Source organism: Ascaphus truei, unplaced genomic scaffold (assembly GCF_040206685.1).
Source record: "Ascaphus truei isolate aAscTru1 unplaced genomic scaffold, aAscTru1.hap1 HAP1_SCAFFOLD_281, whole genome shotgun sequence".
NCBI lineage: Eukaryota > Metazoa > Chordata > Amphibia > Anura > Ascaphidae > Ascaphus > Ascaphus truei.
The window spans coordinates 196,056-223,436 of NW_027455761.1; the positions used below are offsets into that span (position 1 = coordinate 196,056).

Here is a 27,381-nt window from a genome sequence, read left to right on the forward strand (position 1 = left end):
AAGCAAAGCAAAGCAAAGCAAAGCAAAGCAAAGCAAAGCCAAACCAAACCCTCCCCCCCATCCAACAAGCACCCAGAGCAGCCAAGCTTCGCCGTAAGGTACTTCTTCTTGGTTTTAAAAGAAAGAAGCAATCACTTTGAACACCGCTCAGCTCTGTCATTTCAGCTGCCGGAGAGACAGGGGGACACCATATTTCTGGGGTGGCTTTCTACATCTCCCCTACCTGCTGGCACTCTCTTTTTCTGACCTCCACTGACACCTGCTGCTGCTGCATAAAAAGGGAGAGGTGCCCTGTCCTGCTGCCAAACGTGACACTTTGGCCCTTACCAGCATGGCTGCTTACCTGGCATTTGCATAAATATAGAAGCAAGCTAACACTGTCTGCTGCTCCATGGATAGAGATAGATAGATAGATAGATAGATAGATAGATAGAGATTGTTTTTTGCACAGCTCAGCAGATAGTCTGCAATCTGTTGCTTTTAAATGCTGCTCTTTGTTACTTTGGAGCCTAGAAACTCTAGAACGTACTGTACACTCCCTTTGTGATATCATCACAGGGGGTTGTCTGGCTACAGAGACCCAGACATACCATGTAGAACTAGGGTGGGGAGGGGGTGAAATAAAAACCCCATATCATATCCTGCAAGCAAGGACCGTCCATTTTTTCAAATCCAGATTTGATTGTAAATGTGCTGTTTTTTTCATAAATATATATATACAGTACACAGTATTTGTTTCCCTATTTCCCAATCCACCTGTGAACTTATTCCTAAACGTCTGTGCAGGTACATCATTGTCATTTGTCCCTGTTTGAGATGTTGCTAGCTGGCTATTTATTGTACATGGTGCTCCTTTTTGCCAGCAGTTATTGACCATGCCCAAAGCCCAAGCAGTGGGAATAGCAGCAGCTTGTCTGAACAAACACCTGTTTCTGTTTTTTGTAACCATCCAAAAACAGGGGAGAGCGCGCACGCAGTCCCCCACTACCAGAAATTGTGCAGTCGAGTTTCCCGCATGTGGGGAAATCGCAGAGGTCAGCTAGCTCCAAGTGCAATGAGCTAGCCTCGCCCTGGGAGAGCCACCTGCTGGAGCATGGCTTAAAACTCCCCTGCCAGGTAAGTATGAGTTGCAATGGCGCGCTGGGGGCAACTAGCCCTGTCCCAGGACAACTGTCACCCTTGTGGAGAGAGCAGCTTGGTCATTGGTGCAGCAAGCAACACAGTACCTGAGGCCTAGTATCTGAGCCGCTGCAGCCAGCACCTGCAGCAAGGAGCAGCCTAGGCCATTCCATGCAAACATTTGTGCTGCAGCAGCAGCAGCAGCAGCAGCAGCAGCAGCAGCAGCAATGAATATTTGTCAAACAACATAGATCCAAGACACCCCGTCCTCCTCCCCCCCCCAGAAGCGAAGCGAAGCAAAGCAAAGCAAAGCAAAGCAAAGCAAAGCAAAGCCAAACCAAACCCTCCCCCCCATCCAACAAGCACCCAGAGCAGCCAAGCTTCGCCGTAAGGTACTTCTTCTTGGTTTTAAAAGAAAGAAGCAATCACTTTGAACACCGCTCAGCTCTGTCATTTCAGCTGCCGGAGAGACAGGGGGACACCATATTTCTGGGGTGGCTTTCTACATCTCCCCTACCTGCTGGCACTCTCTTTTTCTGACCTCCACTGACACCTGCTGCTGCTGCATAAAAAGGGAGAGGTGCCCTGTCCTGCTGCCAAACGTGACACTTTGGCCCTTACCAGCATGGCTGCTTACCTGGCATTTGCATAAATATAGAAGCAAGCTAACACTGTCTGCTGCTCCATGGATAGAGATAGATAGATAGATAGATAGATAGATAGATAGATAGATAGAGATTGTTTTTTGCACAGCTCAGCAGATAGTCTGCAATCTGTTGCTTTTAAATGCTGCTCTTTGTTACTTTGGAGCCTAGAAACTCTAGAACGTACTGTACACTCCCTTTGTGATATCATCACAGGGGGTTGTCTGGCTACAGAGACCCAGACATACCATGTAGAACTAGGGTGGGGAGGGGGTGAAATAAAAACCCCATATCATATCCTGCAAGCAAGGACCGTCCATTTTTTCAAATCCAGATTTGATTGTAAATGTGCTGTTTTTTTCATAAATATATATATACAGTACACAGTATTTGTTTCCCTATTTCCCAATCCACCTGTGAACTTATTCCTAAACGTCTGTGCAGGTACATCATTGTCATTTGTCCCTGTTTGAGATGTTGCTAGCTGGCTATTTATTGTACATGGTGCTCCTTTTTGCCAGCAGTTATTGACCATGCCCAAAGCCCAAGCAGTGGGAATAGCAGCAGCTTGTCTGAACAAACACCTGTTTCTGTTTTTTGTAACCATCCAAAAACAGGGGAGAGCGCGCACGCAGTCCCCCACTACCAGAAATTGTGCAGTCGAGTTTCCCGCATGTGGGGAAATCGCAGAGGTCAGCTAGCTCCAAGTGCAATGAGCTAGCCTCGCCCTGGGAGAGCCACCTGCTGGAGCATGGCTTAAAACTCCCCTGCCAGGTAAGTATGAGTTGCAATGGCGCGCTGGGGGCAACTAGCCCTGTCCCAGGACAACTGTCACCCTTGTGGAGAGAGCAGCTTGGTCATTGGTGCAGCAAGCAACACAGTACCTGAGGCCTAGTATCTGAGCCGCTGCAGCCAGCACCTGCAGCAAGGAGCAGCCTAGGCCATTCCATGCAAACATTTGTGCTGCAGCAGCAGCAGCAGCAGCAGCAGCAGCAGCAGCAGCAATGAATATTTGTCAAACAACATAGATCCAAGACACCCCGTCCTCCTCCCCCCCCCAGAAGCGAAGCAAAGCAAAGCAAAGCAAAGCAAAGCAAAGCAAAGCAAAGCCAAACCAAACCCTCCCCCCCATCCAACAAGCACCCAGAGCAGCCAAGCTTCGCCGTAAGGTACTTCTTCTTGGTTTTAAAAGAAAGAAGCAATCACTTTGAACACCGCTCAGCTCTGTCATTTCAGCTGCCGGAGAGACAGGGGGACACCATATTTCTGGGGTGGCTTTCTACATCTCCCCTACCTGCTGGCACTCTCTTTTTCTGACCTCCACTGACACCTGCTGCTGCTGCATAAAAAGGGAGAGGTGCCCTGTCCTGCTGCCAAACGTGACACTTTGGCCCTTACCAGCATGGCTGCTTACCTGGCATTTGCATAAATATAGAAGCAAGCTAACACTGTCTGCTGCTCCATGGATAGAGATAGATAGATAGATAGATAGATAGATAGATAGATAGAGATTGTTTTTTGCACAGCTCAGCAGATAGTCTGCAATCTGTTGCTTTTAAATGCTGCTCTTTGTTACTTTGGAGCCTAGAAACTCTAGAACGTACTGTACACTCCCTTTGTGATATCATCACAGGGGGTTGTCTGGCTACAGAGACCCAGACATACCATGTAGAACTAGGGTGGGGAGGGGGTGAAATAAAAACCCCATATCATATCCTGCAAGCAAGGACCGTCCATTTTTTCAAATCCAGATTTGATTGTAAATGTGCTGTTTTTTTCATAAATATATATATACAGTACACAGTATTTGTTTCCCTATTTCCCAATCCACCTGTGAACTTATTCCTAAACGTCTGTGCAGGTACATCATTGTCATTTGTCCCTGTTTGAGATGTTGCTAGCTGGCTATTTATTGTACATGGTGCTCCTTTTTGCCAGCAGTTATTGACCATGCCCAAAGCCCAAGCAGTGGGAATAGCAGCAGCTTGTCTGAACAAACACCTGTTTCTGTTTTTTGTAACCATCCAAAAACAGGGGAGAGCGCGCACGCAGTCCCCCACTACCAGAAATTGTGCAGTCGAGTTTCCCGCATGTGGGGAAATCGCAGAGGTCAGCTAGCTCCAAGTGCAATGAGCTAGCCTCGCCCTGGGAGAGCCACCTGCTGGAGCATGGCTTAAAACTCCCCTGCCAGGTAAGTATGAGTTGCAATGGCGCGCTGGGGGCAACTAGCCCTGTCCCAGGACAACTGTCACCCTTGTGGAGAGAGCAGCTTGGTCATTGGTGCAGCAAGCAACACAGTACCTGAGGCCTAGTATCTGAGCCGCTGCAGCCAGCACCTGCAGCAAGGAGCAGCCTAGGCCATTCCATGCAAACATTTGTGCTGCAGCAGCAGCAGCAGCAGCAGCAGCAGCAGCAGCAGCAGCAATGAATATTTGTCAAACAACATAGATCCAAGACACCCCGTCCTCCTCCCCCCCCCAGAAGCGAAGCAAAGCAAAGCAAAGCAAAGCAAAGCAAAGCAAAGCAAAGCCAAACCAAACCCTCCCCCCCATCCAACAAGCACCCAGAGCAGCCAAGCTTCGCCGTAAGGTACTTCTTCTTGGTTTTAAAAGAAAGAAGCAATCACTTTGAACACCGCTCAGCTCTGTCATTTCAGCTGCCGGAGAGACAGGGGGACACCATATTTCTGGGGTGGCTTTCTACATCTCCCCTACCTGCTGGCACTCTCTTTTTCTGACCTCCACTGACACCTGCTGCTGCTGCATAAAAAGGGAGAGGTGCCCTGTCCTGCTGCCAAACGTGACACTTTGGCCCTTACCAGCATGGCTGCTTACCTGGCATTTGCATAAATATAGAAGCAAGCTAACACTGTCTGCTGCTCCATGGATAGAGATAGATAGATAGATAGATAGATAGATAGATAGATAGAGATTGTTTTTTGCACAGCTCAGCAGATAGTCTGCAATCTGTTGCTTTTAAATGCTGCTCTTTGTTACTTTGGAGCCTAGAAACTCTAGAACGTACTGTACACTCCCTTTGTGATATCATCACAGGGGGTTGTCTGGCTACAGAGACCCAGACATACCATGTAGAACTAGGGTGGGGAGGGGGTGAAATAAAAACCCCATATCATATCCTGCAAGCAAGGACCGTCCATTTTTTCAAATCCAGATTTGATTGTAAATGTGCTGTTTTTTTCATAAATATATATATACAGTACACAGTATTTGTTTCCCTATTTCCCAATCCACCTGTGAACTTATTCCTAAACGTCTGTGCAGGTACATCATTGTCATTTGTCCCTGTTTGAGATGTTGCTAGCTGGCTATTTATTGTACATGGTGCTCCTTTTTGCCAGCAGTTATTGACCATGCCCAAAGCCCAAGCAGTGGGAATAGCAGCAGCTTGTCTGAACAAACACCTGTTTCTGTTTTTTGTAACCATCCAAAAACAGGGGAGAGCGCGCACGCAGTCCCCCACTACCAGAAATTGTGCAGTCGAGTTTCCCGCATGTGGGGAAATCGCAGAGGTCAGCTAGCTCCAAGTGCAATGAGCTAGCCTCGCCCTGGGAGAGCCACCTGCTGGAGCATGGCTTAAAACTCCCCTGCCAGGTAAGTATGAGTTGCAATGGCGCGCTGGGGGCAACTAGCCCTGTCCCAGGACAACTGTCACCCTTGTGGAGAGAGCAGCTTGGTCATTGGTGCAGCAAGCAACACAGTACCTGAGGCCTAGTATCTGAGCCGCTGCAGCCAGCACCTGCAGCAAGGAGCAGCCTAGGCCATTCCATGCAAACATTTGTGCTGCAGCAGCAGCAGCAGCAGCAGCAGCAGCAGCAGCAGCAATGAATATTTGTCAAACAACATAGATCCAAGACACCCCGTCCTCCTCCCCCCCCCAGAAGCGAAGCGAAGCAAAGCAAAGCAAAGCAAAGCAAAGCAAAGCAAAGCCAAACCAAACCCTCCCCCCCATCCAACAAGCACCCAGAGCAGCCAAGCTTCGCCGTAAGGTACTTCTTCTTGGTTTTAAAAGAAAGAAGCAATCACTTTGAACACCGCTCAGCTCTGTCATTTCAGCTGCCGGAGAGACAGGGGGACACCATATTTCTGGGGTGGCTTTCTACATCTCCCCTACCTGCTGGCACTCTCTTTTTCTGACCTCCACTGACACCTGCTGCTGCTGCATAAAAAGGGAGAGGTGCCCTGTCCTGCTGCCAAACGTGACACTTTGGCCCTTACCAGCATGGCTGCTTACCTGGCATTTGCATAAATATAGAAGCAAGCTAACACTGTCTGCTGCTCCATGGATAGAGATAGATAGATAGATAGATAGATAGATAGATAGATAGATAGAGATTGTTTTTTGCACAGCTCAGCAGATAGTCTGCAATCTGTTGCTTTTAAATGCTGCTCTTTGTTACTTTGGAGCCTAGAAACTCTAGAACGTACTGTACACTCCCTTTGTGATATCATCACAGGGGGTTGTCTGGCTACAGAGACCCAGACATACCATGTAGAACTAGGGTGGGGAGGGGGTGAAATAAAAACCCCATATCATATCCTGCAAGCAAGGACCGTCCATTTTTTCAAATCCAGATTTGATTGTAAATGTGCTGTTTTTTTCATAAATATATATATACAGTACACAGTATTTGTTTCCCTATTTCCCAATCCACCTGTGAACTTATTCCTAAACGTCTGTGCAGGTACATCATTGTCATTTGTCCCTGTTTGAGATGTTGCTAGCTGGCTATTTATTGTACATGGTGCTCCTTTTTGCCAGCAGTTATTGACCATGCCCAAAGCCCAAGCAGTGGGAATAGCAGCAGCTTGTCTGAACAAACACCTGTTTCTGTTTTTTGTAACCATCCAAAAACAGGGGAGAGCGCGCACGCAGTCCCCCACTACCAGAAATTGTGCAGTCGAGTTTCCCGCATGTGGGGAAATCGCAGAGGTCAGCTAGCTCCAAGTGCAATGAGCTAGCCTCGCCCTGGGAGAGCCACCTGCTGGAGCATGGCTTAAAACTCCCCTGCCAGGTAAGTATGAGTTGCAATGGCGCGCTGGGGGCAACTAGCCCTGTCCCAGGACAACTGTCACCCTTGTGGAGAGAGCAGCTTGGTCATTGGTGCAGCAAGCAACACAGTACCTGAGGCCTAGTATCTGAGCCGCTGCAGCCAGCACCTGCAGCAAGGAGCAGCCTAGGCCATTCCATGCAAACATTTGTGCTGCAGCAGCAGCAGCAGCAGCAGCAGCAGCAGCAGCAGCAATGAATATTTGTCAAACAACATAGATCCAAGACACCCCGTCCTCCTCCCCCCCCCAGAAGCGAAGCGAAGCAAAGCAAAGCAAAGCAAAGCAAAGCAAAGCAAAGCCAAACCAAACCCTCCCCCCCATCCAACAAGCACCCAGAGCAGCCAAGCTTCGCCGTAAGGTACTTCTTCTTGGTTTTAAAAGAAAGAAGCAATCACTTTGAACACCGCTCAGCTCTGTCATTTCAGCTGCCGGAGAGACAGGGGGACACCATATTTCTGGGGTGGCTTTCTACATCTCCCCTACCTGCTGGCACTCTCTTTTTCTGACCTCCACTGACACCTGCTGCTGCTGCATAAAAAGGGAGAGGTGCCCTGTCCTGCTGCCAAACGTGACACTTTGGCCCTTACCAGCATGGCTGCTTACCTGGCATTTGCATAAATATAGAAGCAAGCTAACACTGTCTGCTGCTCCATGGATAGAGATAGATAGATAGATAGATAGATAGATAGATAGAGATTGTTTTTTGCACAGCTCAGCAGATAGTCTGCAATCTGTTGCTTTTAAATGCTGCTCTTTGTTACTTTGGAGCCTAGAAACTCTAGAACGTACTGTACACTCCCTTTGTGATATCATCACAGGGGGTTGTCTGGCTACAGAGACCCAGACATACCATGTAGAACTAGGGTGGGGAGGGGGTGAAATAAAAACCCCATATCATATCCTGCAAGCAAGGACCGTCCATTTTTTCAAATCCAGATTTGATTGTAAATGTGCTGTTTTTTTCATAAATATATATATACAGTACACAGTATTTGTTTCCCTATTTCCCAATCCACCTGTGAACTTATTCCTAAACGTCTGTGCAGGTACATCATTGTCATTTGTCCCTGTTTGAGATGTTGCTAGCTGGCTATTTATTGTACATGGTGCTCCTTTTTGCCAGCAGTTATTGACCATGCCCAAAGCCCAAGCAGTGGGAATAGCAGCAGCTTGTCTGAACAAACACCTGTTTCTGTTTTTTGTAACCATCCAAAAACAGGGGAGAGCGCGCACGCAGTCCCCCACTACCAGAAATTGTGCAGTCGAGTTTCCCGCATGTGGGGAAATCGCAGAGGTCAGCTAGCTCCAAGTGCAATGAGCTAGCCTCGCCCTGGGAGAGCCACCTGCTGGAGCATGGCTTAAAACTCCCCTGCCAGGTAAGTATGAGTTGCAATGGCGCGCTGGGGGCAACTAGCCCTGTCCCAGGACAACTGTCACCCTTGTGGAGAGAGCAGCTTGGTCATTGGTGCAGCAAGCAACACAGTACCTGAGGCCTAGTATCTGAGCCGCTGCAGCCAGCACCTGCAGCAAGGAGCAGCCTAGGCCATTCCATGCAAACATTTGTGCTGCAGCAGCAGCAGCAGCAGCAGCAGCAGCAGCAGCAGCAATGAATATTTGTCAAACAACATAGATCCAAGACACCCCGTCCTCCTCCCCCCCCCAGAAGCGAAGCGAAGCAAAGCAAAGCAAAGCAAAGCAAAGCAAAGCAAAGCCAAACCAAACCCTCCCCCCCATCCAACAAGCACCCAGAGCAGCCAAGCTTCGCCGTAAGGTACTTCTTCTTGGTTTTAAAAGAAAGAAGCAATCACTTTGAACACCGCTCAGCTCTGTCATTTCAGCTGCCGGAGAGACAGGGGGACACCATATTTCTGGGGTGGCTTTCTACATCTCCCCTACCTGCTGGCACTCTCTTTTTCTGACCTCCACTGACACCTGCTGCTGCTGCATAAAAAGGGAGAGGTGCCCTGTCCTGCTGCCAAACGTGACACTTTGGCCCTTACCAGCATGGCTGCTTACCTGGCATTTGCATAAATATAGAAGCAAGCTAACACTGTCTGCTGCTCCATGGATAGAGATAGATAGATAGATAGATAGATAGATAGATAGATAGATAGAGATTGTTTTTTGCACAGCTCAGCAGATAGTCTGCAATCTGTTGCTTTTAAATGCTGCTCTTTGTTACTTTGGAGCCTAGAAACTCTAGAACGTACTGTACACTCCCTTTGTGATATCATCACAGGGGGTTGTCTGGCTACAGAGACCCAGACATACCATGTAGAACTAGGGTGGGGAGGGGGTGAAATAAAAACCCCATATCATATCCTGCAAGCAAGGACCGTCCATTTTTTCAAATCCAGATTTGATTGTAAATGTGCTGTTTTTTTCATAAATATATATATACAGTACACAGTATTTGTTTCCCTATTTCCCAATCCACCTGTGAACTTATTCCTAAACGTCTGTGCAGGTACATCATTGTCATTTGTCCCTGTTTGAGATGTTGCTAGCTGGCTATTTATTGTACATGGTGCTCCTTTTTGCCAGCAGTTATTGACCATGCCCAAAGCCCAAGCAGTGGGAATAGCAGCAGCTTGTCTGAACAAACACCTGTTTCTGTTTTTTGTAACCATCCAAAAACAGGGGAGAGCGCGCACGCAGTCCCCCACTACCAGAAATTGTGCAGTCGAGTTTCCCGCATGTGGGGAAATCGCAGAGGTCAGCTAGCTCCAAGTGCAATGAGCTAGCCTCGCCCTGGGAGAGCCACCTGCTGGAGCATGGCTTAAAACTCCCCTGCCAGGTAAGTATGAGTTGCAATGGCGCGCTGGGGGCAACTAGCCCTGTCCCAGGACAACTGTCACCCTTGTGGAGAGAGCAGCTTGGTCATTGGTGCAGCAAGCAACACAGTACCTGAGGCCTAGTATCTGAGCCGCTGCAGCCAGCACCTGCAGCAAGGAGCAGCCTAGGCCATTCCATGCAAACATTTGTGCTGCAGCAGCAGCAGCAGCAGCAGCAGCAGCAGCAGCAGCAATGAATATTTGTCAAACAACATAGATCCAAGACACCCCGTCCTCCTCCCCCCCCCAGAAGCGAAGCGAAGCAAAGCAAAGCAAAGCAAAGCAAAGCAAAGCAAAGCAAAGCCAAACCAAACCCTCCCCCCCATCCAACAAGCACCCAGAGCAGCCAAGCTTCGCCGTAAGGTACTTCTTCTTGGTTTTAAAAGAAAGAAGCAATCACTTTGAACACCGCTCAGCTCTGTCATTTCAGCTGCCGGAGAGACAGGGGGACACCATATTTCTGGGGTGGCTTTCTACATCTCCCCTACCTGCTGGCACTCTCTTTTTCTGACCTCCACTGACACCTGCTGCTGCTGCATAAAAAGGGAGAGGTGCCCTGTCCTGCTGCCAAACGTGACACTTTGGCCCTTACCAGCATGGCTGCTTACCTGGCATTTGCATAAATATAGAAGCAAGCTAACACTGTCTGCTGCTCCATGGATAGAGATAGATAGATAGATAGATAGATAGATAGATAGATAGAGATTGTTTTTTGCACAGCTCAGCAGATAGTCTGCAATCTGTTGCTTTTAAATGCTGCTCTTTGTTACTTTGGAGCCTAGAAACTCTAGAACGTACTGTACACTCCCTTTGTGATATCATCACAGGGGGTTGTCTGGCTACAGAGACCCAGACATACCATGTAGAACTAGGGTGGGGAGGGGGTGAAATAAAAACCCCATATCATATCCTGCAAGCAAGGACCGTCCATTTTTTCAAATCCAGATTTGATTGTAAATGTGCTGTTTTTTTCATAAATATATATATACAGTACACAGTATTTGTTTCCCTATTTCCCAATCCACCTGTGAACTTATTCCTAAACGTCTGTGCAGGTACATCATTGTCATTTGTCCCTGTTTGAGATGTTGCTAGCTGGCTATTTATTGTACATGGTGCTCCTTTTTGCCAGCAGTTATTGACCATGCCCAAAGCCCAAGCAGTGGGAATAGCAGCAGCTTGTCTGAACAAACACCTGTTTCTGTTTTTTGTAACCATCCAAAAACAGGGGAGAGCGCGCACGCAGTCCCCCACTACCAGAAATTGTGCAGTCGAGTTTCCCGCATGTGGGGAAATCGCAGAGGTCAGCTAGCTCCAAGTGCAATGAGCTAGCCTCGCCCTGGGAGAGCCACCTGCTGGAGCATGGCTTAAAACTCCCCTGCCAGGTAAGTATGAGTTGCAATGGCGCGCTGGGGGCAACTAGCCCTGTCCCAGGACAACTGTCACCCTTGTGGAGAGAGCAGCTTGGTCATTGGTGCAGCAAGCAACACAGTACCTGAGGCCTAGTATCTGAGCCGCTGCAGCCAGCACCTGCAGCAAGGAGCAGCCTAGGCCATTCCATGCAAACATTTGTGCTGCAGCAGCAGCAGCAGCAGCAGCAGCAGCAGCAGCAGCAGCAATGAATATTTGTCAAACAACATAGATCCAAGACACCCCGTCCTCCTCCCCCCCCCAGAAGCGAAGCAAAGCAAAGCAAAGCAAAGCAAAGCAAAGCAAAGCAAAGCCAAACCAAACCCTCCCCCCCATCCAACAAGCACCCAGAGCAGCCAAGCTTCGCCGTAAGGTACTTCTTCTTGGTTTTAAAAGAAAGAAGCAATCACTTTGAACACCGCTCAGCTCTGTCATTTCAGCTGCCGGAGAGACAGGGGGACACCATATTTCTGGGGTGGCTTTCTACATCTCCCCTACCTGCTGGCACTCTCTTTTTCTGACCTCCACTGACACCTGCTGCTGCTGCATAAAAAGGGAGAGGTGCCCTGTCCTGCTGCCAAACGTGACACTTTGGCCCTTACCAGCATGGCTGCTTACCTGGCATTTGCATAAATATAGAAGCAAGCTAACACTGTCTGCTGCTCCATGGATAGAGATAGATAGATAGATAGATAGATAGATAGATAGAGATTGTTTTTTGCACAGCTCAGCAGATAGTCTGCAATCTGTTGCTTTTAAATGCTGCTCTTTGTTACTTTGGAGCCTAGAAACTCTAGAACGTACTGTACACTCCCTTTGTGATATCATCACAGGGGGTTGTCTGGCTACAGAGACCCAGACATACCATGTAGAACTAGGGTGGGGAGGGGGTGAAATAAAAACCCCATATCATATCCTGCAAGCAAGGACCGTCCATTTTTTCAAATCCAGATTTGATTGTAAATGTGCTGTTTTTTTCATAAATATATATATACAGTACACAGTATTTGTTTCCCTATTTCCCAATCCACCTGTGAACTTATTCCTAAACGTCTGTGCAGGTACATCATTGTCATTTGTCCCTGTTTGAGATGTTGCTAGCTGGCTATTTATTGTACATGGTGCTCCTTTTTGCCAGCAGTTATTGACCATGCCCAAAGCCCAAGCAGTGGGAATAGCAGCAGCTTGTCTGAACAAACACCTGTTTCTGTTTTTTGTAACCATCCAAAAACAGGGGAGAGCGCGCACGCAGTCCCCCACTACCAGAAATTGTGCAGTCGAGTTTCCCGCATGTGGGGAAATCGCAGAGGTCAGCTAGCTCCAAGTGCAATGAGCTAGCCTCGCCCTGGGAGAGCCACCTGCTGGAGCATGGCTTAAAACTCCCCTGCCAGGTAAGTATGAGTTGCAATGGCGCGCTGGGGGCAACTAGCCCTGTCCCAGGACAACTGTCACCCTTGTGGAGAGAGCAGCTTGGTCATTGGTGCAGCAAGCAACACAGTACCTGAGGCCTAGTATCTGAGCCGCTGCAGCCAGCACCTGCAGCAAGGAGCAGCCTAGGCCATTCCATGCAAACATTTGTGCTGCAGCAGCAGCAGCAGCAGCAGCAGCAGCAGCAGCAGCAATGAATATTTGTCAAACAACATAGATCCAAGACACCCCGTCCTCCTCCCCCCCCCAGAAGCGAAGCGAAGCAAAGCAAAGCAAAGCAAAGCAAAGCAAAGCAAAGCCAAACCAAACCCTCCCCCCCATCCAACAAGCACCCAGAGCAGCCAAGCTTCGCCGTAAGGTACTTCTTCTTGGTTTTAAAAGAAAGAAGCAATCACTTTGAACACCGCTCAGCTCTGTCATTTCAGCTGCCGGAGAGACAGGGGGACACCATATTTCTGGGGTGGCTTTCTACATCTCCCCTACCTGCTGGCACTCTCTTTTTCTGACCTCCACTGACACCTGCTGCTGCTGCATAAAAAGGGAGAGGTGCCCTGTCCTGCTGCCAAACGTGACACTTTGGCCCTTACCAGCATGGCTGCTTACCTGGCATTTGCATAAATATAGAAGCAAGCTAACACTGTCTGCTGCTCCATGGATAGAGATAGATAGATAGATAGATAGATAGATAGATAGATAGATAGAGATTGTTTTTTGCACAGCTCAGCAGATAGTCTGCAATCTGTTGCTTTTAAATGCTGCTCTTTGTTACTTTGGAGCCTAGAAACTCTAGAACGTACTGTACACTCCCTTTGTGATATCATCACAGGGGGTTGTCTGGCTACAGAGACCCAGACATACCATGTAGAACTAGGGTGGGGAGGGGGTGAAATAAAAACCCCATATCATATCCTGCAAGCAAGGACCGTCCATTTTTTCAAATCCAGATTTGATTGTAAATGTGCTGTTTTTTTCATAAATATATATATACAGTACACAGTATTTGTTTCCCTATTTCCCAATCCACCTGTGAACTTATTCCTAAACGTCTGTGCAGGTACATCATTGTCATTTGTCCCTGTTTGAGATGTTGCTAGCTGGCTATTTATTGTACATGGTGCTCCTTTTTGCCAGCAGTTATTGACCATGCCCAAAGCCCAAGCAGTGGGAATAGCAGCAGCTTGTCTGAACAAACACCTGTTTCTGTTTTTTGTAACCATCCAAAAACAGGGGAGAGCGCGCACGCAGTCCCCCACTACCAGAAATTGTGCAGTCGAGTTTCCCGCATGTGGGGAAATCGCAGAGGTCAGCTAGCTCCAAGTGCAATGAGCTAGCCTCGCCCTGGGAGAGCCACCTGCTGGAGCATGGCTTAAAACTCCCCTGCCAGGTAAGTATGAGTTGCAATGGCGCGCTGGGGGCAACTAGCCCTGTCCCAGGACAACTGTCACCCTTGTGGAGAGAGCAGCTTGGTCATTGGTGCAGCAAGCAACACAGTACCTGAGGCCTAGTATCTGAGCCGCTGCAGCCAGCACCTGCAGCAAGGAGCAGCCTAGGCCATTCCATGCAAACATTTGTGCTGCAGCAGCAGCAGCAGCAGCAGCAGCAGCAGCAGCAGCAATGAATATTTGTCAAACAACATAGATCCAAGACACCCCGTCCTCCTCCCCCCCCCAGAAGCGAAGCAAAGCAAAGCAAAGCAAAGCAAAGCAAAGCAAAGCAAAGCCAAACCAAACCCTCCCCCCCATCCAACAAGCACCCAGAGCAGCCAAGCTTCGCCGTAAGGTACTTCTTCTTGGTTTTAAAAGAAAGAAGCAATCACTTTGAACACCGCTCAGCTCTGTCATTTCAGCTGCCGGAGAGACAGGGGGACACCATATTTCTGGGGTGGCTTTCTACATCTCCCCTACCTGCTGGCACTCTCTTTTTCTGACCTCCACTGACACCTGCTGCTGCTGCATAAAAAGGGAGAGGTGCCCTGTCCTGCTGCCAAACGTGACACTTTGGCCCTTACCAGCATGGCTGCTTACCTGGCATTTGCATAAATATAGAAGCAAGCTAACACTGTCTGCTGCTCCATGGATAGAGATAGATAGATAGATAGATAGATAGATAGATAGATAGAGATTGTTTTTTGCACAGCTCAGCAGATAGTCTGCAATCTGTTGCTTTTAAATGCTGCTCTTTGTTACTTTGGAGCCTAGAAACTCTAGAACGTACTGTACACTCCCTTTGTGATATCATCACAGGGGGTTGTCTGGCTACAGAGACCCAGACATACCATGTAGAACTAGGGTGGGGAGGGGGTGAAATAAAAACCCCATATCATATCCTGCAAGCAAGGACCGTCCATTTTTTCAAATCCAGATTTGATTGTAAATGTGCTGTTTTTTTCATAAATATATATATACAGTACACAGTATTTGTTTCCCTATTTCCCAATCCACCTGTGAACTTATTCCTAAACGTCTGTGCAGGTACATCATTGTCATTTGTCCCTGTTTGAGATGTTGCTAGCTGGCTATTTATTGTACATGGTGCTCCTTTTTGCCAGCAGTTATTGACCATGCCCAAAGCCCAAGCAGTGGGAATAGCAGCAGCTTGTCTGAACAAACACCTGTTTCTGTTTTTTGTAACCATCCAAAAACAGGGGAGAGCGCGCACGCAGTCCCCCACTACCAGAAATTGTGCAGTCGAGTTTCCCGCATGTGGGGAAATCGCAGAGGTCAGCTAGCTCCAAGTGCAATGAGCTAGCCTCGCCCTGGGAGAGCCACCTGCTGGAGCATGGCTTAAAACTCCCCTGCCAGGTAAGTATGAGTTGCAATGGCGCGCTGGGGGCAACTAGCCCTGTCCCAGGACAACTGTCACCCTTGTGGAGAGAGCAGCTTGGTCATTGGTGCAGCAAGCAACACAGTACCTGAGGCCTAGTATCTGAGCCGCTGCAGCCAGCACCTGCAGCAAGGAGCAGCCTAGGCCATTCCATGCAAACATTTGTGCTGCAGCAGCAGCAGCAGCAGCAGCAGCAGCAGCAGCAGCAGCAATGAATATTTGTCAAACAACATAGATCCAAGACACCCCGTCCTCCTCCCCCCCCCAGAAGCGAAGCAAAGCAAAGCAAAGCAAAGCAAAGCAAAGCAAAGCAAAGCCAAACCAAACCCTCCCCCCCATCCAACAAGCACCCAGAGCAGCCAAGCTTCGCCGTAAGGTACTTCTTCTTGGTTTTAAAAGAAAGAAGCAATCACTTTGAACACCGCTCAGCTCTGTCATTTCAGCTGCCGGAGAGACAGGGGGACACCATATTTCTGGGGTGGCTTTCTACATCTCCCCTACCTGCTGGCACTCTCTTTTTCTGACCTCCACTGACACCTGCTGCTGCTGCATAAAAAGGGAGAGGTGCCCTGTCCTGCTGCCAAACGTGACACTTTGGCCCTTACCAGCATGGCTGCTTACCTGGCATTTGCATAAATATAGAAGCAAGCTAACACTGTCTGCTGCTCCATGGATAGAGATAGATAGATAGATAGATAGATAGATAGATAGATAGAGATTGTTTTTTGCACAGCTCAGCAGATAGTCTGCAATCTGTTGCTTTTAAATGCTGCTCTTTGTTACTTTGGAGCCTAGAAACTCTAGAACGTACTGTACACTCCCTTTGTGATATCATCACAGGGGGTTGTCTGGCTACAGAGACCCAGACATACCATGTAGAACTAGGGTGGGGAGGGGGTGAAATAAAAACCCCATATCATATCCTGCAAGCAAGGACCGTCCATTTTTTCAAATCCAGATTTGATTGTAAATGTGCTGTTTTTTTCATAAATATATATATACAGTACACAGTATTTGTTTCCCTATTTCCCAATCCACCTGTGAACTTATTCCTAAACGTCTGTGCAGGTACATCATTGTCATTTGTCCCTGTTTGAGATGTTGCTAGCTGGCTATTTATTGTACATGGTGCTCCTTTTTGCCAGCAGTTATTGACCATGCCCAAAGCCCAAGCAGTGGGAATAGCAGCAGCTTGTCTGAACAAACACCTGTTTCTGTTTTTTGTAACCATCCAAAAACAGGGGAGAGCGCGCACGCAGTCCCCCACTACCAGAAATTGTGCAGTCGAGTTTCCCGCATGTGGGGAAATCGCAGAGGTCAGCTAGCTCCAAGTGCAATGAGCTAGCCTCGCCCTGGGAGAGCCACCTGCTGGAGCATGGCTTAAAACTCCCCTGCCAGGTAAGTATGAGTTGCAATGGCGCGCTGGGGGCAACTAGCCCTGTCCCAGGACAACTGTCACCCTTGTGGAGAGAGCAGCTTGGTCATTGGTGCAGCAAGCAACACAGTACCTGAGGCCTAGTATCTGAGCCGCTGCAGCCAGCACCTGCAGCAAGGAGCAGCCTAGGCCATTCCATGCAAACATTTGTGCTGCAGCAGCAGCAGCAGCAGCAGCAGCAGCAGCAGCAGCAATGAATATTTGTCAAACAACATAGATCCAAGACACCCCGTCCTCCTCCCCCCCCCAGAAGCGAAGCGAAGCAAAGCAAAGCAAAGCAAAGCAAAGCAAAGCAAAGCCAAACCAAACCCTCCCCCCCATCCAACAAGCACCCAGAGCAGCCAAGCTTCGCCGTAAGGTACTTCTTCTTGGTTTTAAAAGAAAGAAGCAATCACTTTGAACACCGCTCAGCTCTGTCATTTCAGCTGCCGGAGAGACAGGGGGACACCATATTTCTGGGGTGGCTTTCTACATCTCCCCTACCTGCTGGCACTCTCTTTTTCTGACCTCCACTGACACCTGCTGCTGCTGCATAAAAAGGGAGAGGTGCCCTGTCCTGCTGCCAAACGTGACACTTTGGCCCTTACCAGCATGGCTGCTTACCTGGCATTTGCATAAATATAGAAGCAAGCTAACACTGTCTGCTGCTCCATGGATAGAGATAGATAGATAGATAGATAGATAGATAGATAGATAGAGATTGTTTTTTGCACAGCTCAGCAGATAGTCTGCAATCTGTTGCTTTTAAATGCTGCTCTTTGTTACTTTGGAGCCTAGAAACTCTAGAACGTACTGTACACTCCCTTTGTGATATCATCACAGGGGGTTGTCTGGCTACAGAGACCCAGACATACCATGTAGAACTAGGGTGGGGAGGGGGTGAAATAAAAACCCCATATCATATCCTGCAAGCAAGGACCGTCCATTTTTTCAAATCCAGATTTGATTGTAAATGTGCTGTTTTTTTCATAAATATATATATACAGTACACAGTATTTGTTTCCCTATTTCCCAATCCACCTGTGAACTTATTCCTAAACGTCTGTGCAGGTACATCATTGTCATTTGTCCCTGTTTGAGATGTTGCTAGCTGGCTATTTATTGTACATGGTGCTCCTTTTTGCCAGCAGTTATTGACCATGCCCAAAGCCCAAGCAGTGGGAATAGCAGCAGCTTGTCTGAACAAACACCTGTTTCTGTTTTTTGTAACCATCCAAAAACAGGGGAGAGCGCGCACGCAGTCCCCCACTACCAGAAATTGTGCAGTCGAGTTTCCCGCATGTGGGGAAATCGCAGAGGTCAGCTAGCTCCAAGTGCAATGAGCTAGCCTCGCCCTGGGAGAGCCACCTGCTGGAGCATGGCTTAAAACTCCCCTGCCAGGTAAGTATGAGTTGCAATGGCGCGCTGGGGGCAACTAGCCCTGTCCCAGGACAACTGTCACCCTTGTGGAGAGAGCAGCTTGGTCATTGGTGCAGCAAGCAACACAGTACCTGAGGCCTAGTATCTGAGCCGCTGCAGCCAGCACCTGCAGCAAGGAGCAGCCTAGGCCATTCCATGCAAACATTTGTGCTGCAGCAGCAGCAGCAGCAGCAGCAGCAGCAGCAGCAGCAATGAATATTTGTCAAACAACATAGATCCAAGACACCCCGTCCTCCTCCCCCCCCCAGAAGCGAAGCGAAGCAAAGCAAAGCAAAGCAAAGCAAAGCAAAGCAAAGCCAAACCAAACCCTCCCCCCCATCCAACAAGCACCCAGAGCAGCCAAGCTTCGCCGTAAGGTACTTCTTCTTGGTTTTAAAAGAAAGAAGCAATCACTTTGAACACCGCTCAGCTCTGTCATTTCAGCTGCCGGAGAGACAGGGGGACACCATATTTCTGGGGTGGCTTTCTACATCTCCCCTACCTGCTGGCACTCTCTTTTTCTGACCTCCACTGACACCTGCTGCTGCTGCATAAAAAGGGAGAGGTGCCCTGTCCTGCTGCCAAACGTGACACTTTGGCCCTTACCAGCATGGCTGCTTACCTGGCATTTGCATAAATATAGAAGCAAGCTAACACTGTCTGCTGCTCCATGGATAGAGATAGATAGATAGATAGATAGATAGATAGATAGATAGATAGAGATTGTTTTTTGCACAGCTCAGCAGATAGTCTGCAATCTGTTGCTTTTAAATGCTGCTCTTTGTTACTTTGGAGCCTAGAAACTCTAGAACGTACTGTACACTCCCTTTGTGATATCATCACAGGGGGTTGTCTGGCTACAGAGACCCAGACATACCATGTAGAACTAGGGTGGGGAGGGGGTGAAATAAAAACCCCATATCATATCCTGCAAGCAAGGACCGTCCATTTTTTCAAATCCAGATTTGATTGTAAATGTGCTGTTTTTTTCATAAATATATATATACAGTACACAGTATTTGTTTCCCTATTTCCCAATCCACCTGTGAACTTATTCCTAAACGTCTGTGCAGGTACATCATTGTCATTTGTCCCTGTTTGAGATGTTGCTAGCTGGCTATTTATTGTACATGGTGCTCCTTTTTGCCAGCAGTTATTGACCATGCCCAAAGCCCAAGCAGTGGGAATAGCAGCAGCTTGTCTGAACAAACACCTGTTTCTGTTTTTTGTAACCATCCAAAAACAGGGGAGAGCGCGCACGCAGTCCCCCACTACCAGAAATTGTGCAGTCGAGTTTCCCGCATGTGGGGAAATCGCAGAGGTCAGCTAGCTCCAAGTGCAATGAGCTAGCCTCGCCCTGGGAGAGCCACCTGCTGGAGCATGGCTTAAAACTCCCCTGCCAGGTAAGTATGAGTTGCAATGGCGCGCTGGGGGCAACTAGCCCTGTCCCAGGACAACTGTCACCCTTGTGGAGAGAGCAGCTTGGTCATTGGTGCAGCAAGCAACACAGTACCTGAGGCCTAGTATCTGAGCCGCTGCAGCCAGCACCTGCAGCAAGGAGCAGCCTAGGCCATTCCATGCAAACATTTGTGCTGCAGCAGCAGCAGCAGCAGCAGCAGCAGCAGCAGCAATGAATATTTGTCAAACAACATAGATCCAAGACACCCCGTCCTCCTCCCCCCCCCAGAAGCGAAGCGAAGCAAAGCAAAGCAAAGCAAAGCAAAGCAAAGCAAAGCAAAGCAAAGCAAAGCAAAGCAAAGCAAAGCAAAGCCAAACCAAACCCTCCCCCCCATCCAACAAGCACCCAGAGCAGCCAAGCTTCGCCGTAAGGTACTTCTTCTTGGTTTTAAAAGAAAGAAGCAATCACTTTGAACACCGCTCAGCTCTGTCATTTCAGCTGCCGGAGAGACAGGGGGACACCATATTTCTGGGGTGGCTTTCTACATCTCCCCTACCTGCTGGCACTCTCTTTTTCTGACCTCCACTGACACCTGCTGCTGCTGCATAAAAAGGGAGAGGTGCCCTGTCCTGCTGCCAAACGTGACACTTTGGCCCTTACCAGCATGGCTGCTTACCTGGCATTTGCATAAATATAGAAGCAAGCTAACACTGTCTGCTGCTCCATGGATAGAGATAGATAGATAGATAGATAGATAGATAGATAGATAGATAGATAGATAGAGATTGTTTTTTGCACAGCTCAGCAGATAGTCTGCAATCTGTTGCTTTTAAATGCTGCTCTTTGTTACTTTGGAGCCTAGAAACTCTAGAACGTACTGTACACTCCCTTTGTGATATCATCACAGGGGGTTGTCTGGCTACAGAGACCCAGACATACCATGTAGAACTAGGGTGGGGAGGGGGTGAAATAAAAACCCCATATCATATCCTGCAAGCAAGGACCGTCCATTTTTTCAAATCCAGATTTGATTGTAAATGTGCTGTTTTTTTCATAAATATATATATACAGTACACAGTATTTGTTTCCCTATTTCCCAATCCACCTGTGAACTTATTCCTAAACGTCTGTGCAGGTACATCATTGTCATTTGTCCCTGTTTGAGATGTTGCTAGCTGGCTATTTATTGTACATGGTGCTCCTTTTTGCCAGCAGTTATTGACCATGCCCAAAGCCCAAGCAGTGGGAATAGCAGCAGCTTGTCTGAACAAACACCTGTTTCTGTTTTTTGTAACCATCCAAAAACAGGGGAGAGCGCGCACGCAGTCCCCCACTACCAGAAATTGTGCAGTCGAGTTTCCCGCATGTGGGGAAATCGCAGAGGTCAGCTAGCTCCAAGTGCAATGAGCTAGCCTCGCCCTGGGAGAGCCACCTGCTGGAGCATGGCTTAAAACTCCCCTGCCAGGTAAGTATGAGTTGCAATGGCGCGCTGGGGGCAACTAGCCCTGTCCCAGGACAACTGTCACCCTTGTGGAGAGAGCAGCTTGGTCATTGGTGCAGCAAGCAACACAGTACCTGAGGCCTAGTATCTGAGCCGCTGCAGCCAGCACCTGCAGCAAGGAGCAGCCTAGGCCATTCCATGCAAACATTTGTGCTGCAGCAGCAGCAGCAGCAGCAGCAGCAGCAGCAGCAATGAATATTTGTCAAACAACATAGATCCAAGACACCCCGTCCTCCTCCCCCCCCCAGAAGCGAAGCGAAGCAAAGCAAAGCAAAGCAAAGCAAAGCAAAGCAAAGCCAAACCAAACCCTCCCCCCCATCCAACAAGCACCCAGAGCAGCCAAGCTTCGCCGTAAGGTACTTCTTCTTGGTTTTAAAAGAAAGAAGCAATCACTTTGAACACCGCTCAGCTCTGTCATTTCAGCTGCCGGAGAGACAGGGGGACACCATATTTCTGGGGTGGCTTTCTACATCTCCCCTACCTGCTGGCACTCTCTTTTTCTGACCTCCACTGACACCTGCTGCTGCTGCATAAAAAGGGAGAGGTGCCCTGTCCTGCTGCCAAACGTGACACTTTGGCCCTTACCAGCATGGCTGCTTACCTGGCATTTGCATAAATATAGAAGCAAGCTAACACTGTCTGCTGCTCCATGGATAGAGATAGATAGATAGATAGATAGATAGATAGATAGATAGATAGATAGATAGATAGTTTTTTGCACAGCTCAGCAGATAGTCTGCAATCTGTTGCTTTTAAATGCTGCTCTTTGTTACTTTGGAGCCTAGAAACTCTAGAACGTACTGTACACTCCCTTTGTGATATCATCACAGGGGGTTGTCTGGCTACAGAGACCCAGACATACCATGTAGAACTAGGGTGGGGAGGGGGTGAAATAAAAACCCCATATCATATCCTGCAAGCAAGGACCGTCCATTTTTTCAAATCCAGATTTGATTGTAAATGTGCTGTTTTTTTCATAAATATATATATACAGTACACAGTATTTGTTTCCCTATTTCCCAATCCACCTGTGAACTTATTCCTAAACGTCTGTGCAGGTACATCATTGTCATTTGTCCCTGTTTGAGATGTTGCTAGCTGGCTATTTATTGTACATGGTGCTCCTTTTTGCCAGCAGTTATTGACCATGCCCAAAGCCCAAGCAGTGGGAATAGCAGCAGCTTGTCTGAACAAACACCTGTTTCTGTTTTTTGTAACCATCCAAAAACAGGGGAGAGCGCGCACGCAGTCCCCCACTACCAGAAATTGTGCAGTCGAGTTTCCCGCATGTGGGGAAATCGCAGAGGTCAGCTAGCTCCAAGTGCAATGAGCTAGCCTCGCCCTGGGAGAGCCACCTGCTGGAGCATGGCTTAAAACTCCCCTGCCAGGTAAGTATGAGTTGCAATGGCGCGCTGGGGGCAACTAGCCCTGTCCCAGGACAACTGTCACCCTTGTGGAGAGAGCAGCTTGGTCATTGGTGCAGCAAGCAACACAGTACCTGAGGCCTAGTATCTGAGCCGCTGCAGCCAGCACCTGCAGCAAGGAGCAGCCTAGGCCATTCCATGCAAACATTTGTGCTGCGCAGCAGCAGCAGCAGCAGCAGCAGCAGCAGCAGCAGCAATGAATATTTGTCAAACAACATAGATCCAAGACACCCCGTCCTCCTCCCCCCCCCAGAAGCGAAGCAAAGCAAAGCAAAGCAAAGCAAAGCAAAGCAAAGCAAAGCAAAGCAAAGCCAAACCAAACCCTCCCCCCCATCCAACAAGCACCCAGAGCAGCCAAGCTTCGCCGTAAGGTACTTCTTCTTGGTTTTAAAAGAAAGAAGCAATCACTTTGAACACCGCTCAGCTCTGTCATTTCAGCTGCCGGAGAGACAGGGGGACACCATATTTCTGGGGTGGCTTTCTACATCTCCCCTACCTGCTGGCACTCTCTTTTTCTGACCTCCACTGACACCTGCTGCTGCTGCATAAAAAGGGAGAGGTGCCCTGTCCTGCTGCCAAACGTGACACTTTGGCCCTTACCAGCATGGCTGCTTACCTGGCATTTGCATAAATATAGAAGCAAGCTAACACTGTCTGCTGCTCCATGGATAGAGATAGATAGATAGATAGATAGATAGATAGATAGATAGATAGATAGATAGAGATTGTTTTTTGCACAGCTCAGCAGATAGTCTGCAATCTGTTGCTTTTAAATGCTGCTCTTTGTTACTTTGGAGCCTAGAAACTCTAGAACGTACTGTACACTCCCTTTGTGATATCATCACAGGGGGTTGTCTGGCTACAGAGACCCAGACATACCATGTAGAACTAGGGTGGGGAGGGGGTGAAATAAAAACCCCATATCATATCCTGCAAGCAAGGACCGTCCATTTTTTCAAATCCAGATTTGATTGTAAATGTGCTGTTTTTTTCATAAATATATATATACAGTACACAGTATTTGTTTCCCTATTTCCCAATCCACCTGTGAACTTATTCCTAAACGTCTGTGCAGGTACATCATTGTCATTTGTCCCTGTTTGAGATGTTGCTAGCTGGCTATTTATTGTACATGGTGCTCCTTTTTGCCAGCAGTTATTGACCATGCCCAAAGCCCAAGCAGTGGGAATAGCAGCAGCTTGTCTGAACAAACACCTGTTTCTGTTTTTTGTAACCATCCAAAAACAGGGGAGAGCGCGCACGCAGTCCCCCACTACCAGAAATTGTGCAGTCGAGTTTCCCGCATGTGGGGAAATCGCAGAGGTCAGCTAGCTCCAAGTGCAATGAGCTAGCCTCGCCCTGGGAGAGCCACCTGCTGGAGCATGGCTTAAAACTCCCCTGCCAGGTAAGTATGAGTTGCAATGGCGCGCTGGGGGCAACTAGCCCTGTCCCAGGACAACTGTCACCCTTGTGGAGAGAGCAGCTTGGTCATTGGTGCAGCAAGCAACACAGTACCTGAGGCCTAGTATCTGAGCCGCTGCAGCCAGCACCTGCAGCAAGGAGCAGCCTAGGCCATTCCATGCAAACATTTGTGCTGCAGCAGCAGCAGCAGCAGCAGCAGCAGCAGCAGCAGCAATGAATATTTGTCAAACAACATAGATCCAAGACACCCCGTCCTCCTCCCCCCCCCAGAAGCGAAGCAAGCAAGCAAAGCAAAGCAAAGCAAAGCAAAGCAAAGCAAAGCAAAGCAAAGCAAAGCCAAACCAAACCCTCCCCCCCATCCAACAAGCACCCAGAGCAGCCAAGCTTCGCCGTAAGGTACTTCTTCTTGGTTTTAAAAGAAAGAAGCAATCACTTTGAACACCGCTCAGCTCTGTCATTTCAGCTGCCGGAGAGACAGGGGGACACCATATTTCTGGGGTGGCTTTCTACATCTCCCCTACCTGCTGGCACTCTCTTTTTCTGACCTCCACTGACACCTGCTGCTGCTGCATAAAAAGGGAGAGGTGCCCTGTCCTGCTGCCAAACGTGACACTTTGGCCCTTACCAGCATGGCTGCTTACCTGGCATTTGCATAAATATAGAAGCAAGCTAACACTGTCTGCTGCTCCATGGATGAGATAGATAGATAGATAGATAGATAGATAGATAGATAGATAGATAGATAGAGATTGTTTTTTGCACAGCTCAGCAGATAGTCTGCAATCTGTTGCTTTTAAATGCTGCTCTTTGTTACTTTGGAGCCTAGAAACTCTAGAACGTACTGTACACTCCCTTTGTGATATCATCACAGGGGGTTGTCTGGCTACAGAGACCCAGACATACCATGTAGAACTAGGGTGGGGAGGGGGTGAAATAAAAACCCCATATCATATCCTGCAAGCAAGGACCGTCCATTTTTTCAAATCCAGATTTGATTGTAAATGTGCTGTTTTTTTCATAAATATATATATACAGTACACAGTATTTGTTTCCCTATTTCCCAATCCACCTGTGAACTTATTCCTAAACGTCTGTGCAGGTACATCATTGTCATTTGTCCCTGTTTGAGATGTTGCTAGCTGGCTATTTATTGTACATGGTGCTCCTTTTTGCCAGCAGTTATTGACCATGCCCAAAGCCCAAGCAGTGGGAATAGCAGCAGCTTGTCTGAACAAACACCTGTTTCTGTTTTTTGTAACCATCCAAAAACAGGGGAGAGCGCGCACGCAGTCCCCCACTACCAGAAATTGTGCAGTCGAGTTTCCCGCATGTGGGGAAATCGCAGAGGTCAGCTAGCTCCAAGTGCAATGAGCTAGCCTCGCCCTGGGAGAGCCACCTGCTGGAGCATGGCTTAAAACTCCCCTGCCAGGTAAGTATGAGTTGCAATGGCGCGCTGGGGGCAACTAGCCCTGTCCCAGGACAACTGTCACCCTTGTGGAGAGAGCAGCTTGGTCATTGGTGCAGCAAGCAACACAGTACCTGAGGCCTAGTATCTGAGCCGCTGCAGCCAGCACCTGCAGCAAGGAGCAGCCTAGGCCATTCCATGCAAACATTTGTGCTGCAGCAGCAGCAGCAGCAGCAGCAGCAGCAGCAGCAATGAATATTTGTCAAACAACATAGATCCAAGACACCCCGTCCTCCTCCCCCCCCCAGAAGCGAAGCGAAGCAAAGCAAAGCAAAGCAAAGCAAAGCAAAGCAAAGCCAAACCAAACCCTCCCCCCCATCCAACAAGCACCCAGAGCAGCCAAGCTTCGCCGTAAGGTACTTCTTCTTGGTTTTAAAAGAAAGAAGCAATCACTTTGAACACCGCTCAGCTCTGTCATTTCAGCTGCCGGAGAGACAGGGGGACACCATATTTCTGGGGTGGCTTTCTACATCTCCCCTACCTGCTGGCACTCTCTTTTTCTGACCTCCACTGACACCTGCTGCTGCTGCATAAAAAGGGAGAGGTGCCCTGTCCTGCTGCCAAACGTGACACTTTGGCCCTTACCAGCATGGCTGCTTACCTGGCATTTGCATAAATATAGAAGCAAGCTAACACTGTCTGCTGCTCCATGAGATAGATAGATAGATAGATAGATAGATAGATAGATAGATAGATAGATAGATAGAGATTGTTTTTTGCACAGCTCAGCAGATAGTCTGCAATCTGTTGCTTTTAAATGCTGCTCTTTGTTACTTTGGAGCCTAGAAACTCTAGAACGTACTGTACACTCCCTTTGTGATATCATCACAGGGGGTTGTCTGGCTACAGAGACCCAGACATACCATGTAGAACTAGGGTGGGGAGGGGGTGAAATAAAAACCCCATATCATATCCTGCAAGCAAGGACCGTCCATTTTTTCAAATCCAGATTTGATTGTAAATGTGCTGTTTTTTTCATAAATATATATATACAGTACACAGTATTTGTTTCCCTATTTCCCAATCCACCTGTGAACTTATTCCTAAACGTCTGTGCAGGTACATCATTGTCATTTGTCCCTGTTTGAGATGTTGCTAGCTGGCTATTTATTGTACATGGTGCTCCTTTTTGCCAGCAGTTATTGACCATGCCCAAAGCCCAAGCAGTGGGAATAGCAGCAGCTTGTCTGAACAAACACCTGTTTCTGTTTTTTGTAACCATCCAAAAACAGGGGAGAGCGCGCACGCAGTCCCCCACTACCAGAAATTGTGCAGTCGAGTTTCCCGCATGTGGGGAAATCGCAGAGGTCAGCTAGCTCCAAGTGCAATGAGCTAGCCTCGCCCTGGGAGAGCCACCTGCTGGAGCATGGCTTAAAACTCCCCTGCCAGGTAAGTATGAGTTGCAATGGCGCGCTGGGGGCAACTAGCCCTGTCCCAGGACAACTGTCACCCTTGTGGAGAGAGCAGCTTGGTCATTGGTGCAGCAAGCAACACAGTACCTGAGGCCTAGTATCTGAGCCGCTGCAGCCAGCACCTGCAGCAAGGAGCAGCCTAGGCCATTCCATGCAAACATTTGTGCTGCAGCAGCAGCAGCAGCAGCAGCAGCAGCAGCAGCAGCAATGAATATTTGTCAAACAACATAGATCCAAGACACCCCGTCCTCCTCCCCCCCCCAGAAGCGAAGCAAGCAAAGCAAAGCAAAGCAAAGCAAAGCAAAGCAAAGCAAAGCAAAGCCAAACCAAACCCTCCCCCCCATCCAACAAGCACCCAGAGCAGCCAAGCTTCGCCGTAAGGTACTTCTTCTTGGTTTTAAAAGAAAGAAGCAATCACTTTGAACACCGCTCAGCTCTGTCATTTCAGCTGCCGGAGAGACAGGGGGACACCATATTTCTGGGGTGGCTTTCTACATCTCCCCTACCTGCTGGCACTCTCTTTTTCTGACCTCCACTGACACCTGCTGCTGCTGCATAAAAAGGGAGAGGTGCCCTGTCCTGCTGCCAAACGTGACAC

General features: G+C 48.5%; 19 non-coding genes across 19 annotated transcripts; all 19 read right to left on the minus strand.

Annotated features, from left to right (window-relative positions):
* Positions 1-956: 956 nt before the first annotated feature.
* Positions 957-1,124, minus strand: LOC142481666 (U1 spliceosomal RNA). The gene has a single exon (XR_012795936.1). It is a non-coding gene; the product is annotated as a U1 spliceosomal RNA (small nuclear RNA).
* Positions 1,125-2,377: 1,253 nt separating this feature from the next.
* LOC142481667 (U1 spliceosomal RNA) lies at positions 2,378-2,545 on the minus strand. The gene has a single exon (XR_012795937.1). It is a non-coding gene; the product is annotated as a U1 spliceosomal RNA (small nuclear RNA).
* A 1,249-nt stretch (positions 2,546-3,794) lies between these two features.
* Positions 3,795-3,962, minus strand: LOC142481669 (U1 spliceosomal RNA). Its single transcript, XR_012795939.1, has one exon. It is a non-coding gene; the product is annotated as a U1 spliceosomal RNA (small nuclear RNA).
* Positions 3,963-5,214: 1,252 nt separating this feature from the next.
* LOC142481670 (U1 spliceosomal RNA) lies at positions 5,215-5,382 on the minus strand. The gene has a single exon (XR_012795940.1). It is a non-coding gene; the product is annotated as a U1 spliceosomal RNA (small nuclear RNA).
* Positions 5,383-6,635: 1,253 nt separating this feature from the next.
* LOC142481671 (U1 spliceosomal RNA) lies at positions 6,636-6,803 on the minus strand. The gene has a single exon (XR_012795941.1). It is a non-coding gene; the product is annotated as a U1 spliceosomal RNA (small nuclear RNA).
* A 1,245-nt stretch (positions 6,804-8,048) lies between these two features.
* LOC142481672 (U1 spliceosomal RNA) lies at positions 8,049-8,216 on the minus strand. Its single transcript, XR_012795942.1, has one exon. It is a non-coding gene; the product is annotated as a U1 spliceosomal RNA (small nuclear RNA).
* A 1,253-nt stretch (positions 8,217-9,469) lies between these two features.
* On the minus strand, positions 9,470-9,637 carry LOC142481673 (U1 spliceosomal RNA). Its single transcript, XR_012795943.1, has one exon. It is a non-coding gene; the product is annotated as a U1 spliceosomal RNA (small nuclear RNA).
* Positions 9,638-10,891: 1,254 nt separating this feature from the next.
* On the minus strand, positions 10,892-11,059 carry LOC142481674 (U1 spliceosomal RNA). The gene has a single exon (XR_012795944.1). It is a non-coding gene; the product is annotated as a U1 spliceosomal RNA (small nuclear RNA).
* A 1,248-nt stretch (positions 11,060-12,307) lies between these two features.
* On the minus strand, positions 12,308-12,475 carry LOC142481675 (U1 spliceosomal RNA). Its single transcript, XR_012795945.1, has one exon. It is a non-coding gene; the product is annotated as a U1 spliceosomal RNA (small nuclear RNA).
* A 1,253-nt stretch (positions 12,476-13,728) lies between these two features.
* On the minus strand, positions 13,729-13,896 carry LOC142481676 (U1 spliceosomal RNA). The gene has a single exon (XR_012795946.1). It is a non-coding gene; the product is annotated as a U1 spliceosomal RNA (small nuclear RNA).
* A 1,249-nt stretch (positions 13,897-15,145) lies between these two features.
* On the minus strand, positions 15,146-15,313 carry LOC142481678 (U1 spliceosomal RNA). The gene has a single exon (XR_012795947.1). It is a non-coding gene; the product is annotated as a U1 spliceosomal RNA (small nuclear RNA).
* A 1,252-nt stretch (positions 15,314-16,565) lies between these two features.
* Positions 16,566-16,733, minus strand: LOC142481679 (U1 spliceosomal RNA). Its single transcript, XR_012795948.1, has one exon. It is a non-coding gene; the product is annotated as a U1 spliceosomal RNA (small nuclear RNA).
* Positions 16,734-17,982: 1,249 nt separating this feature from the next.
* On the minus strand, positions 17,983-18,150 carry LOC142481681 (U1 spliceosomal RNA). Its single transcript, XR_012795950.1, has one exon. It is a non-coding gene; the product is annotated as a U1 spliceosomal RNA (small nuclear RNA).
* Positions 18,151-19,403: 1,253 nt separating this feature from the next.
* Positions 19,404-19,571, minus strand: LOC142481682 (U1 spliceosomal RNA). The gene has a single exon (XR_012795951.1). It is a non-coding gene; the product is annotated as a U1 spliceosomal RNA (small nuclear RNA).
* Positions 19,572-20,864: 1,293 nt separating this feature from the next.
* On the minus strand, positions 20,865-21,032 carry LOC142481683 (U1 spliceosomal RNA). The gene has a single exon (XR_012795952.1). It is a non-coding gene; the product is annotated as a U1 spliceosomal RNA (small nuclear RNA).
* Positions 21,033-22,288: 1,256 nt separating this feature from the next.
* On the minus strand, positions 22,289-22,456 carry LOC142481684 (U1 spliceosomal RNA). Its single transcript, XR_012795953.1, has one exon. It is a non-coding gene; the product is annotated as a U1 spliceosomal RNA (small nuclear RNA).
* A 1,273-nt stretch (positions 22,457-23,729) lies between these two features.
* Positions 23,730-23,897, minus strand: LOC142481685 (U1 spliceosomal RNA). Its single transcript, XR_012795954.1, has one exon. It is a non-coding gene; the product is annotated as a U1 spliceosomal RNA (small nuclear RNA).
* Positions 23,898-25,175: 1,278 nt separating this feature from the next.
* LOC142481687 (U1 spliceosomal RNA) lies at positions 25,176-25,343 on the minus strand. Its single transcript, XR_012795956.1, has one exon. It is a non-coding gene; the product is annotated as a U1 spliceosomal RNA (small nuclear RNA).
* A 1,257-nt stretch (positions 25,344-26,600) lies between these two features.
* Positions 26,601-26,768, minus strand: LOC142481688 (U1 spliceosomal RNA). Its single transcript, XR_012795957.1, has one exon. It is a non-coding gene; the product is annotated as a U1 spliceosomal RNA (small nuclear RNA).
* Positions 26,769-27,381: the final 613 nt, after the last annotated feature.